Source organism: Pimephales promelas, chromosome 11, assembly GCF_988280905.1.
Source record: "Pimephales promelas chromosome 11, fPimPro1.hap1.1, whole genome shotgun sequence".
Classification (NCBI taxonomy): domain Eukaryota; kingdom Metazoa; phylum Chordata; class Actinopteri; order Cypriniformes; family Leuciscidae; genus Pimephales; species Pimephales promelas.
This window is the reverse complement of record NC_142779.1, coordinates 23,782,071-23,796,751: the sequence shown is the minus strand read 5'-3', so window position 1 is coordinate 23,796,751 and position 14,681 is coordinate 23,782,071. Positions and strand designations below refer to the sequence as shown.

The 14,681-nt window shown below is 39.4% G+C and overlaps 2 long non-coding RNA genes across 2 annotated transcripts in view; one reads left to right on the top strand and one right to left on the bottom strand.

Moving 5' to 3' along the window:
- Positions 1-14,681, bottom strand: part of LOC148977183 (uncharacterized) — a 67,215-nt gene that overhangs the window by 14,217 nt on the left and 38,317 nt on the right. The window lies entirely within an intron of this gene.
- LOC120488978 (uncharacterized) lies at positions 282-13,200 on the top strand. Its single transcript, XR_005624672.2, has 3 exons — positions 282-371; positions 2,620-2,739; positions 7,086-13,200. It is a non-coding gene; the product is annotated as an uncharacterized LOC120488978 (long non-coding RNA).

Below are 14,681 nucleotides of genomic sequence, written 5' to 3'. Positions count from 1 at the left end.
ATAATGAATCATGACATTATTTGTTATAACTAAATAAAATGCTTGATAAAGTATATTTAGATAAACGGAATAATTTGCATGTGTGATACCCAGTAAATTGTTATCACATTTGTGGTGATGGTAATGTTATTAAGAAATATTTTGAACTTTGTTCATGGTTAATTAGCCTATTTCTATCATCCACTTGTACTAATATATGGTATATCGAGATCAGGAGAAATTGTGGAGTTCGCCAGCAGTGGGCAGTGTGGCGCTTTGTGTGTTTCCGGGCTTCGCGTAGTTGTCCCGCTTTGCGGTCTTTCTCTTTCTGCTGAGCGAGTTGGAAGACGGACGCCGACTTTGCCCTCTCTCATTTATTTCTCCTGTTTCAGGTTGGTAGATTTGTAATTAAGTTAAATAACTGAAATGTTAAATGTGTACATGTCGCTGAATGTGTTTTCGGGCCGTGTAACAAGGCTGTGGTATGAAAATGTGGACAAATATGCAGGGCCGGCGCTAGCCATTTGGGTGCCCTAAGCACAAATGCTTGGTGGTGCCCCCTTAACAACCCCCCCACCCCAACCACCCACTCACCCAAGGAATAACAACCATTCAGAATTTCTTAGTTAGGTTCTCTTTACTTCCAAAATAACTGCTGCAAATAAATACATTTACATTAACAATGGCACCAAATATGAAAAGAAATAAATAATAAAAAGGTTAAAATTATAAATACCAAAAACCACCACAATTACTAAAAACACATTTTTGGAACTGGCTACAACTGCTGGTTGATGGTTCTTCCTCCTGGCCTTGAGTTGCTCCTTGCATGTATTTTAGCATTGACCCTGCATTCAGAAATACAAGACAAAATATTCAGGGATTCTACTGAATCAATAACCATCATACAAAAATATTGCACACATTAGTCTTTTATATAATATAGGCCTATGTGTCACTGGAACATTTAAAATTCAAAACTCTATTCTACCTTTAAAAGAGGTCTGATGAGGCACAGTATAATAATTCTGTACATAATTTGGCTGGGAAAAGATGAATCGCGATTAATCGCATCCAAAATAAAAGTTTGTGTCTACATTAATGATATAGGCCAATGTGTGTGTACTGTGTATAATTATTTTGTATATGTATTTAAGAAATATTTGTTATTTATATATAAAATATTTTAATTTATATATATATATATATATATAATATAAATTATCTATAAATATATACAGTAGCCTATATACATGCAAATATTTCTTAAATATATATATGTGTGTATATTATATAATTATACACAGTACTCATGTAGAAACTTTTATTTTGGATGTGATTACGCTTTTCCCAGCCCTAATAATTTGACAACTCCATATGAAAATATACAAACAGTGAGATTGTGTTTTTTTTTTTTTTAAATTGCAGTTTCACCAATAGATGTCGCCCTTGGGCCTTTGACCGCATTATCCGATAGAACAACAACGAAAAAACATATCTAAGCGATCTTCCTTTTCTTCTCAAACAAACTAACTGCATCTTAAACAGCCCAAGTAAAAAAAAAAATCCCAGGGAGAAACCCCCGGACCCCCATTAAAATAAAAAAAATTCTACATGCAGGGCAAAGCCCTGGATCATTTGCACAACTAGCGACGCCCCTCTGGACATGCATACACGAAGCAAGGGTGCCTACAAAACTAACACTTTTATTTAAAACATTGTCTTACCTGCAAACAAGTATCATCCCACTGTCTCTTCTTTTTCCTTTTTTCTGCCCCCGACTCTTTTGAGGCCATGTCTGATGTCGATCAGGTGTCTGCCAAATTTGACACTGATTGAGGAACAGACCACTGCGAGGTGGGGAAGGGGGGGCACCAGAGGGATAGTGGCACAGGAGATTCACCTTTATCTCCACTAATTTGGTCTAGGCCTATATTACTTTTGTATTGCTTTTGTATATTAACATGCTTTAGACATATTGTATTTGTTATTTATACTAGTAGTCTATTGTGATGATTTTTCACCACCCAGATTTTTTGGTGCCCCCCCAAGCACTTGGTGCCCTACGCGCAGTGCGTGATGTGCGTGTGCGGAGCGCCGGCCCTGCAAATATGAATAGAACGTTATCTCAGTGTCTGTATGTTCGCGCCCGATGACGTCATCTGTGATTACCAATGTCAAACGGAGTTTTATTTTGTTAGCTTTTGAACATTTTGTAAAGTATAATAGTTTTGAAAGGTATGATATTGTGTAATGTGTGAAAAGTTAGTGTTAAAACCTAACGTTTTGTATTCTAGAAGTGGTTAAAAAAAACAAGTTATAAGTCTGTCAGCTCATGCATTGTGGAAGAGTAAAGAAAATGATGCAGGTTGAAAATGCATTTAGGGGTTACATGCAAGTGATAACATAAGCTAAGTTTTATATTAAGTTTAAAAGAGACTACTGACAAGGTAAATGAGGTTTTGTCATATTGATTTATTTGGTCATACACAGTTTATATCTCAGTAATTGCTGAAAGATGAGAAAAGACACATTGTATTTTATTTTTGAAACTGTCTATTTCATGAGAAAATATTGTGTGTTTGTAACCAAGTAGGATTGAGAATGGTTGTGTAATAAATTCTCTCTCTTTCTGCTTAGCGAGATGGAAGACGGACACAGACTTTGCCCTCTCTCATTTATTTCTCCTGTTTCAGAGCAAGAGCATATAAGCTGTTTACATGACACCGGCCGGTACCTGTAACACCTGCATCATATCAGGTGAACCTGATTTCACTAAGTACCACATGTTCCTGGATCAACATCTTTGTTTATCCTGGATCAACTTTTCAATCAACCAATCAGATTTTTTGGGACTTTAGCCTATTCACCTTATCCCCCAGAGTTAGATAAGTCAATTTTCATCTCCGTGCGTGCTGTAACTCTGTTTGACGCACCCACCACTAACCTAGCTTAGCACTAAGACTGGATGTAAATGGTTGCAGCTTTCATACTAATCCAAATGAGTGACAAAATAACGGAAACGTTTTCCTATTTACATGTTGTGATTTGTATAGTCACAGAGTGTACAAAAAACAAAGTCAAATGAGACCGACATCTTTTAACCGAATAAATACTGGGAACTATATTCTCTGAAGGCGAAGCACTGCTACTTGGGCAGAGTGATAACCGCAGCACCTGAGACGCGCCGTGGTGAGGAGCAGAGAGTTTGTTTAGAATTTGAGTAACAGAGTCAGCTATTTATAAATATTAAAAGCGTAGTTTGCTTGGTATACATTTCACTGAGGACGACTATTTTGAAAAAATGGAATTTGTCACACGGACCATAAACGAAGGATACGGCCATCCCATCGATAGCACAGACAGGACAAAGTGGATCACCAGCCGCTGCGGTAAGTGTTCTGTTATATTTTTAGATGACCTACTGTAACAGTGCCATTAGCCAGATCTAATGTAACGTTAGTGACACTATTATGAATAGGGTATGAATATGTTTTTATCTTGATGCAGCGTTTTTGGAAAAAAAAAATGAGCGTGTTGCACCCTGCGTGCCTACATTTGAAATAAAAAACTTGAGCAAAAAGCAAAAGCCGCAATATAGTTAGCAGGCCCTAATGTTAGTATTGTTTTATCACGAATGTGCTCTATCGCCCCAGTAACAAATGAGCGGAGCTGTAAACTCAGGACTGTAGCCTTCACCTTGCTAATGAATCTGAGTTTTTTTTTTTTTTTTTTTTTTTGAGAAACAGTGACCTTGTCCAGTACGGGTACATTAGGCTGTGGGTTCATTGTGCAAAAACAATTTGCCTTGTGCTATTACTTTCCCCTTATTCTAGCCTATTATAATACAATTATACTGTATTATATGCTGTTTAATACATTTGGTTCAGCTAATAAATTGCATTTATCGATTCCTGTAATAATAATTCTTTATTCACGTTCTGTGCTATTTATAAATCAGGATGCATTTTTGGTTGGAATTCAATGAAACATCATGGTATTACTTGGTCTCCCCTGTTTATTGTCACAACTCATACAATAAAGCGAACACCCATGATAAACTATGATTTTCTATCTTGTAATTGCTGACTCAATTGGCTTTATGCCCAGCTGCACTACTTCCTGAACTTCAGCCAGCTCCTTGTTTCCTGTCTGCCATTATTGGCCAAATTGATTAATTCAGGTGTGTCTGATTATTGTTGCCATGACTACTGAGGTCAAACACACCTGAATTAATCAATTTGACCAATAATGGCAGACAGGAAACAAGGAGCTGGCTGAAGTTCAGGAAGTAGTGCAGCTGGGCATAAAGCCCATTACTCCAATTCTGAGCGAACTCTCTGCTCCTCGTCACGGTGCGTCTCAGGTGATGTGGTTATCACTCTGCCCAAGTAGCAGTGCTTCGCCTTCAGAAAAATATAGTTCCCAGTATTTATACGGTTAAAAGATGTCTGTGTCTCATATGGCCTTGTTATTTGTAGCCTACAGTCTGTGACTAATACTAATCACAACATGTAAATATGAAAATGTTTGTGTTATTTTGCCACTTTTTTGGATTAGTATGCTAGCTGCAACCATTTACATCCAGTCAGTGTTAAGCTAGGCCAGCGGTGGGTGCATCAAACAGACTTATAGCATGCACGGAGACGAAAAAGGTATGTATGGACTTATCTAACTCTGGGGGATAAGGTGAATAGGCTGAAGTCCCAAAAAGTTGAAGTGTTCCTTTAAATATCAGTGTTATTAACTTTTCATTACCCTCTGATTTTATGGAAAAGTCATGGGTAGGGTTAGGTTTAGGGGTAGGGATTGAGTAAGGACAACATTTTGGGACAGAAATGTTGATGCAGGATCAACAAAATATGTTGATCCAGGACAATGTCTGTCTTGGCAAAATCACGGTGACCCCTAATATCAGCAAGATACACAATCAAATAACAATAATGGCTTGTTTTTCACTTTGCCAACATTTCTGACATATTTCGACCCATCAACCCATAGTCTGTGTGGTACTTTCCCATTGGAGGGTGTTCGCTGTGAGGGAATTGTCAAATCTAATGAATTAGTTTCCTGACAGGAAGAGACAGAAACGTTTGGCCTGCAAAAGGGTCGTGCTGATTGCTTTGAAGCCAGAGAGCCAAGTCAAATACGCGCTACAGAATCTCTTTGTCAAATCGGATGTGAAAGGTTAAGTTAAGCGGACCGTAGGACTAAATGCACCTCTCTGTCTGCATTATTTTCAGTGCTTCAATGAGTGGTGAGTCTGAAAGTAACCCAGTGGACTGTTTTCAAATCACAGCTATAATTAAATCAGCACCACTGGCTTCACAGTTACACAGGGCTACTGAATCACGGCCCGACTAGATTAGCAAACTACTGAGTAAGGAAGCAGCAGACATAAAGAAGACATTTGTCATGAATGGTACATAATATCACAGTAGGCTGTTAAAACCAGGTAATGAGGTAATATTTCAGCAGTTTAAACAGTGTGAACCTCACTGAAAATGTGATGTGGCTCGTTTATCACAGAAAGAGGTCTAGAAATGTCTAAATGATTCATAACATAAGCTTATGTTTTATACAAAGAGATGGTGGGTATCATTATGTGAATTAAGAATTAAAATAAAAATTATAATTATCAAGCAAACAAACCCTAGTTTCTTCTCAAATGTTTTAAAGGTTAAATCCATTGATTAAATCCCACAAAATTACAGATTATGTCTGAGATTTATAGTAGAACTTCTTTTTACTCACATTTTATACTTTTAAAATGTCTAAAATGTGTTTTTTAATCTCTCTCATCTTGGCTTTTATTTTGCTCAAAATATTCCTAAACATTCTCAGGTACAGTGGGTCACACATACCTGTCCAGCTCTTGACACCTTGCAACACAACAGGGCACCACTAAATTCACTGCTAAATGTGTAAAATCCCACCGTAGAGCGATGTGCTCTGTCTCTCTTTTATCTGTTCCTAAATGATAGAAGTCAAAAGCCACATGGAAAAAAGACCATGAGCAAAAAGATAGAATGAGGCCATGAGCGGGAAAAAAACAAATTCCTCTTAAGAGCTCAGGAGGTTACAACAGCCAAAACAACAAAATCACAAATGGGATAGAAATACTAAAATGTCATTATATTTTGAAAAAAAACAAAATCAATTGTATTGATGCTATGAACATTAGCATTCTGAAGGGGAAGGTTTGGATATAAAATGCAGAATTGCATAATCTATCAAAACATCTAACTAAAATGAACCAAAACTCGTAACATCTGACACGGTTAGGTTTTTGAAGGTCAATTACATCAGCCCCCCACCCTCCTGGCACTAGACCAGGAGAGCGGGTAGTCTAAGGAATGCACGGGCCGACACTTGTTAGACTATACCATTGCTCCTAACTCCGAGTTCCTACTGGAACCCTGGGCTGAAAGAGAGAATACAAATAGTACCTAGGTCTAGGTAAATAAACTACCAGGCCCCAATGGGTAGAGCAGGAGTTTGTACACGCTTTGATCACTTTTTTTTTTCTTGAAGTGATGCCAAATCCAAAAATCCAATAAACGACTGAGCTAGTGGTCCATAGGGCTACTGTTGGAAGGTTTAGTGCGAAAATGGGTGCAGGCCTAACTATGTAGAAACCTTAGGGCTACTGTGGGTAGGTTTAGGGACCGAGCTGGTATAGGCCTAGATCGAAAACTGAACACTGCTCGGTGTACAAACCACAGGTCTACAGACCTAGCTTATCAAAAGCGACAACCAAACGACACTCTGTGTACAAGCCGCAGGGCTACTGTGGGTAGGTTTAGGGATAGAGATGGTATAGGCTTAGATCAAAAAGCGAAAAACCGAACTCTGCTCAGCATACAGGAAAACCTGATCCGCATAGAAGTACTTTCCCTACTCCATACATGAGGGAAATATTCGAGACACTCTTGACAGTAGTGTACCTCAGATTCACCGGATGTTTCGGCTCTTTAAACACCAAACACCATCCTCTGAGGTGGCCCAATCCTGGATGAGCAGTCCAGGACAGGTGTCTCATGATCAATTGCTAGTCAAGATGGACCAGATCCTCAATAACCTAAGTTGTTGGGCTCTGCTTACAGGACTTTATCGGGACTGATAATTCTGCCGGAATCAAATTAATCTCTTAGAAGCGAACCTCCAATCCAGAAGAGGACAACCCTTAAAGAAAAACTAGCAATGGGCGGGCAGCGATACTGGCGGATGAGGAACTACCAGCTCCTAGCATCAAGCTTCTACCAGTACTTTCCCCTCGAAGCCAAGGCAAACCAAACAGACATCATCCCACTACAGGACAACTGCTGGATGCATTGACTCCTGAATTGGAGTTCTTTCTGAAGGGACAAAACCCGAATTTGTGCAACCCTCGAAGACGAAAGAAAGGTCAGTGTGCAAGTATGTTGTTTGCAGGGTGTGCTGTTGCATGTGGGGTGCTAATCACCCGTAGAAGACTGGGCTCCATTTAAGCTATGTTAGCCCCAGATCACCTTCCCTGCATGCTGTCCTAGTGGATCCAGGGGGGCTGGATACTTACCGCCCTCCCAAACAGTCCTTTGTTAACACCGCAAAGTATCCAGGCTACTCGGGAAAGACCTGTGTCTTTGGGGACCTTTGTCAGCCCTGCTGACTTAACCCAGAGAGCCTTTGTACGGAAAGTCCCCAAATGGCGACCTTACATTGCTGCCAGGCCCATCTAACTCCACAGACAAGACCCACTACAAGACTCTGTACACCAACCTCTTCCCTCGAGAGTAGAAAGGATTGAGCAGATCTAATCCTTACCAAAGGATGAAATCGTCAACTGCAGATGCTACCAGATGGTGCAGCTCTGATCTATACAATGACCGAAAACTGTCCTTCCCCTCTATTCTAAAGATTGACGACCAAAGACCAATTTTTTGTTCTAAAAGGAGCTCAGCTAAAGAACGCTTATCGAAAACCAAGAACCGACAACTGCTCTTCCCATCTCCACAAAAAAGAGATTATTTTAAAGGGAAACCTCAGTTCCTCTAATTCTTTGAGACAACAACCAATTGCCAAAAAGCTTGAACCTCTGTTCTGAAAGGGGTTCGGAAAAAGGAGTTAATTCTGGGACAATCTCCCCAAATTCCTCCCCTCATCTTAACATGCCCCCTCTGTTGTTTCACAGTTTGATGTTTTTGTAGCAGCTTACCCTGAAATAAAAAAACAAACAAACAAGGTTAACCCTACTAACCCCTTGTTCTCGACTCTCATTTAGACAACCTGGGTGTTTCACAAAAACAGCAATGATCTTTTAAACCATACATTTGGTAAAAAGGAAAACGCAACACCACCACTCGATACTAGCCTAACAATGAAGACCCTGAGACAAGTTCAGAACCAAAAAAGACTATTTATTAAACAACCCAGTGCACAAACTAAATCTCCAGCTGATCCAGACAATGTTTGAACATCTCTTTCGCTGTGTCTGGTGCCCGTGAATTCCATCCTCCACCGCCCTAAACAGTCCCTAGGCAGGGAAGGAATACTATATTCAGTTCTCTGAATGATGTCATTTAGGGCCCTAAGGTTCCCGACACAACTACCTGGCACACTCTCACTCTAGTTGAGCATTGCCCTAGGTTTCCGCCTTTTGGACTAGTTGCTCCAGTACCTCCTGGTCCCCCTGTGCCCTGTTGTTAAAACCAAATGACAAGATCACATGCTGGGCCTTCGGGAAAATGGGCATCTTATTCTTAAGAACATGGCACGCATGGCTCAAATTTGCCCCTGGGAAACGATGGACCTCTATGTCTCTGTTCCCATATCGAGGGAGATGACTAAGATTGGAATCACCCAGGATAAGGATCGACTTTTCCAGGGTAAGACTCCAGAGCTTGTACTTATTCCCCGTACTCATGCCTTTTGAACAAGCTCCAGGTCACCTTGGCCTCTTCGCCCTCTGGATCCTCCACCTGGGACCTCAGGAGCATGTTGGCCCTGTGCTTCCTGCTTTGCTACTCCTAGGACACTAACTGGCATAAGTGCCACTACCCTGTTCCTCCTTGGGCCTAAACTCTTGCTACTCTTTTCTAAAGGGCCTACCTCTTTATTTATTATACAAGCACCACTTAGCCTGTAACCACATGAAACCAGATATATTTCCCAGTATATTTAAAAAAAATTGTAGTAGCCTAAGCTTTTCTTGCCTTGAAACATGTTAGCCCAAACATAAACATCTGCACTTGCTATATAAATATACATAAACTATTTTTTTTATAAATGCATAGATATGTACCCTGCCATTTTTAAAAGGCCTATACAGTATGTACTGGTTCACAATTATTGAAAAAAAAGGTATGCAGTTTAGGTTATCGCTAAATTGCTCCCAAATGCAAGATTGTATCAGAATAGTAGAATCAATAGTGAATAATAGTGAAGTATCTCTTCTATAATTACTTTTTATTTTTATTTATTTTTTTATTCTTCTCCTGGTTGTTACCTCTTTATTCCCCAAACTTTACATATTGTTCCCTTATACTTACATGTAAGTACTTTATGGGCACACTATAATTACTGAAATTTACTCTGTAAATTCATATTAATTACACAGTATTTTCTGGGCTGTAATCTAAAGCGTTACCGAAAATTTCAAGAGGTCCTCGCTGCAGTCTGTAGCACGATGACGTAGCTGGACGGTCCAATACGTAGTGGATGGATGTGTGTTTTGGTGACGTCATTTACGCATGCGCAGTGCCGATTTCTGATTATAATTCGAATGCATTGGTTTTAAGTGATATGTAAGCTCAATATTGTACTGAGATGATGTTCAAACTGTGTAGTATAATACTGTTAAATAATAATAAGTAATTATTGATGAATAAGTAAGGAAAATGCTAAAATAATAACAGCATGGGGGAAATAAATCTTGTAATAATAAACTCGCATTTATGTTATTGTTATACATTCAGAATTGCGAGAAAAAAGGTCAGAATTCTGACTTTATAGTACACAATTGCGACTTTATTTCACGCCATTCTGTCTTTATAACATGCGATTGAGGCTTTATTTCACCTAATTCTGTCCTTATAACATGCGATTGAGGCTTTATTTCACCTAATTATTTCTCTACAACATGAGATTAAGGCTTTATTTTACCTAATTCTGTCTTTATAACATGCGATTGAGGCTTTATTTCACCTAATTCTGTCTTTGTAAGATGCGATTGAGGCTTTATTTAACCAATTCTGTCTTTATAACATGCGATTGAGGCTTTATTTCACGCAATTATGTCTTTATAACATGCGATTGAGGCTTATTCAAGCAATTATGTCTTTTATTACATGCGATTGAAGCTTTATTTCACCCAATTCTAACATGCGATTGAGGCTTTATTTCAAGCAATTATGTCTTTATAACATGCGATTGAGGCTTTATTTCACCTAATTCTGTCTTTATAACATGCGATCGAGGCTTTATTTCACCTAATTCTGTCTTTATAACAAGCGATTGAGGCTTTATTTCAAGCAATTATGTCTTTATAACATGCGATTGAGGCTTTATTTCACGCAATTCTGACTTTATATCTCACAATTCTGAGAAATAAAGTCAGTATGCGAAAAGTATACTCGCAATTGTAAGGAAAAAGTCGCAATTATTAAAAAAAGTTTTATTCTGAAAGCTCTGAAAATAAGAGCTTCGCTCGTGACCATATTTAAATGTATTCTTGGAAGATCAACGATTGTTCACCAACTCTCTACACTAACTAGGCCTATGAATTATTAATGTGCATGTGCCATCAGCGTTTATCACAGGATCGCGTTTAAAGTCTGTTTAGAGAGAACGGTGTCATCCCCTAATTTAATAACAAATTATCATTTCGACACAATCAAAACTAACTAGCTGTAAAATAACATTATTCATGAACCGCTATAAAGCAAAAACAATCTGTTACATTAAATTAAAGCTGCTTTGAAACAATCTAAATTGTTAAAAGCGATATATAAATCAAGATGACTTGACTTGACTAGTGCGCATGCGCGCGTTACAGGGTCCACTACGTATTGGACCATTCAGCTACGTCATCGTGCTACAGGCTGCAGCGAGGGGTGTCTCGAAAATTTTAGTACAAGTGGGTCAGGAACCTATTTTATCTGAAAATCGGATGGATGGAGGGATGGATGAGTAGGTAGATGTCTATTCTCAATTTCAGTCACTATAAAGATCTGTTTAAAAATAAATTGTAAAGAATTGTGATGAAATGAGATGCAACATTCTCTTCCTGTGAGGACAAGTATCTGTCTGTGAGCATCATGGAAATGCATAGAGACTCATCTGTGTGATGAGATCTAAGCTGGCAACACCATAATATATGGCAACAGCATGAATTTTAATGAAATACTCTCCTGTGAAAGCCCCCCTCAGGTGTCAAAGTCTGAAAGAAAGATCTCAGAGAGAAAATCTAATGGGTAATTCAATTTTGAGGTGTCACTGCCTTTCTTGACCTCTATGCAAATCCTCTGGATATTTTTAACCTGTTTTTTTTTTTTTTTTCCTTTGACACATTTTCATTTTTCGGTCTGCTATGTTTACAACGGGGAAAACACTTTAGATGGTAAGGTGAAAATAATCAAATAATTTGTTTTTATAGGCCTAGTCATTCCCAATAAACATTTCTCTTTAAGTAAATAAAACATTTGTCTGATAATTCTTTTACAAGAACTTGGGTTGACATTATAATTTATGTAATAATTAAGTAAATATAATGAAATTAACTTGTCCTCCCACCATCTTGTAGGGTCCAAATACAAATGTTATTTCTTTGGTGTCACAATTTTAAGAAACAAAGAAGACAGTAAATCTAAAGCTGTTAATAAATTAAGACACTTGCATCGAAACATTCTTCAATGTATTTTTTGTCGTTTTTATTGGTTTTCAGATATACAAGTACCTTTGTGACTCATATCTTCTAAAGATTTTGGCCCCGCAGGTCAGGCAATTGAGGTCAGTAGCTACTGGGCTACTAATTCGAACATTTTGAAATGTGCCTCTGATTGCTGCATGACACAGTTCCTCAAAAGTACTGAATAAATAATAAACAGCAATGACATGGTGGGAGGACTTCCCTGCTTCCCAGAATCCCTAGAGATTCAATTAATCCTGATTACCAGCCCAACCATTTCCAACACCGCTCTCTCAAAATGAGTACATGAGCCAAAGCATCAGCCAGTCCAGTATGCAATATTTATCAAATAGATTCCTTCATTTTCAAATGAAAATGAGTAGTGCTTGCCGTGTGTGGTTGCCAAGGCATTACTATGTTGTTGCTAAGGTTTTCTTAGAGTTTTTCTAGCACACTGGTAAGCTCTTTCACTCCCAGCAAAAAAAAAAAAAAAATGAGTGTAGTTTTTTTGTATGTATTATTCTGGCATATCATAAAACATGGTTCAAGGGGGATAAAAAAAGAAAGATTAAAATTCAAAACGTGCCAAATTAAAAACTTTTTCTTTTTTTCTTTTTCATGATTCCCTATTAGCTTTTGTTTGGCCACCATAGCTGATTTAGGTGTGGAATGGAGCTGAATTATTGAATGGCGAAAAAGAATATCCTCAGAAGAAGAAAGTGAATCTGTTGGCAGTCAGCAAAGTTCAACGTCCCCTGAAATCAAAATTAATATCGCAGTTTATTAGCTTTTATTATGAATATGTTAGCCTTGAGGTTATGAATAAGCTGTTGTTCAAAAAAAGGACCAAATTCACATTTAGGAGCATTCAAAACTTGGCTCAAAGATTTTTATGACATCACCGCAGACTTGTTCTGCACCATCTTCTGTCCAATCACCGCAGACTTGTTCTCACCATCTTCTGTCCAATCAAATGCTCTACTGGACCTGAAACGTCCTGCCCCTGTTATAAATACCACTTGACCAAAGCATTTGTTGACTCGTCACGGAGCAATATAGGTTGAAGATGTTTGTTGGTTGCTTAAATGCTCCAGTTTTATTCAGTTTTCCAACTTTACATTAGCTAAAATGAAATGGCTTGAATTTATTCTAATTCTAATCCATTTAAAGCACTCGGATTCGCTTCTATGGTGCTGTCAAGTACTGCTTGCTTTCTGTGAGGTAAACTAAATGCTTTTGGCTATTTGGAAAGAGGGAGGAGCCATTCAATATGTCCCACTTTAGCTTCCTGTTCCCTTTCGATGGAACTCTACACTGCGTCGAGAATCGACACTTTGGGGACGCTCCCTAAGCGTGCGCCTCTGAAGTATGAATGAAACTAATCCAATCCTGACTGGTGTTGCGTCGTGACGTAACATGTGACGGCATACCCGGTAGTATAAAAGTGACGCTGTCGCAACACACACTGTGTTGAAAAACTGTCTGTCTTATTTGGTGTTGTTTGTCACTCAGTTTGAACTAGAAATGGCCAGCAAACAATTTAAAAGATGTGTGCATCCCTGCCCTCGTTATATCACAGGTGGGGACACACATGCTTTATGTGTAAATTGTTTGGGAGCGCAGCATGCACAAGCAGCTCTCAAGGGAGCAGCTTGTGCAGACTGTGAAGCACTTCCTATTAGAGTGCTGCGCTCCCGGCTGGCGTGCTTTGATGAGCACGGTCAGGCTCGCATTCCCCACGGTTCTGGTCCCGTGTCCGTTGAGGCGGCGGGGCGACTGAGATCGTGGGGTTCGCAGCGGGATCTTGCAGACGAGAATGAGACTGCTGAGGCACTTTCTCGTTCATCGTCTGATGATCCCGTAGCCCCTGTGAGTGGTGCAGAATCCCGCGCCGCGGCTTCTTCTGACCACAATCAGGTTCCGATACTTGAGCTCTCTGCTTCCGAAGAAGTAGACATGCTCAGTATCGATGCGGATGACCGTGAGTTAGGCGTGCCAGTTCACGGCCAAGCATATGAGGAACTGGTGAGGTTGTGACTCGTGCTGTGGCCAGACTTAACATCAGCTGGCCACAAGATGAGCAGGGAACGCAAGTTCAAAGTAAATTAGATGAGTGTTTCATGCCGCACAGGTCACGGCCTCAGCGCCGGGGTTTGCCGTTTTTCCCCGATCTCCACAAAAAGATCACGAGATCGTGGGATAAACCGCATTCGTCCCGTGTCTCCAAACCCAGTTTCCTAAATTATTGCAATGTGGAATCTAGTGGCTCGGATCTCACGTTTGCCGAGGCAGCATGTAGAAAGGTCTACTTTTGCAATAAAGATTCTGTGACTGAGATCTCACGTTTGCCTAGGCAGTGCGTAGATTTAAGGTCTGCATTGCAATACAGAATCTATAGTGGCTCGGATCTCGCAGTTGCCGAGGCAGCGTGTAGGTTACGATTCTTCTCTGCAATAAAGATTCTGTGACTGGGATCTCGTGTTTGCCGAGGCAGCGCCTAGATTTAAGGTCTGCATTGCAATACATAATCTATATTGGCTCGGATCGCGCGTTTGCCGAGGCAGCGTGTAAATTATGACTCTACTCTGCAATAAAGATTCTGTGATTGAGATCTCGCATTTGCCGAGGCATCGTGTAGATTTAAGGTCTGCATTGCAATACAGAAACTATAGTGACTCAGATCTCGCGTTTGTCGACGCAGCGTGAAGACTACGAGTCTACTTTGCAATAATCGTCAACAGGTTTAAAAATAAATAAATAAAATTATATATATATATATATATAAATCTACTAAGGTAGAAATGTTCAAAACGGC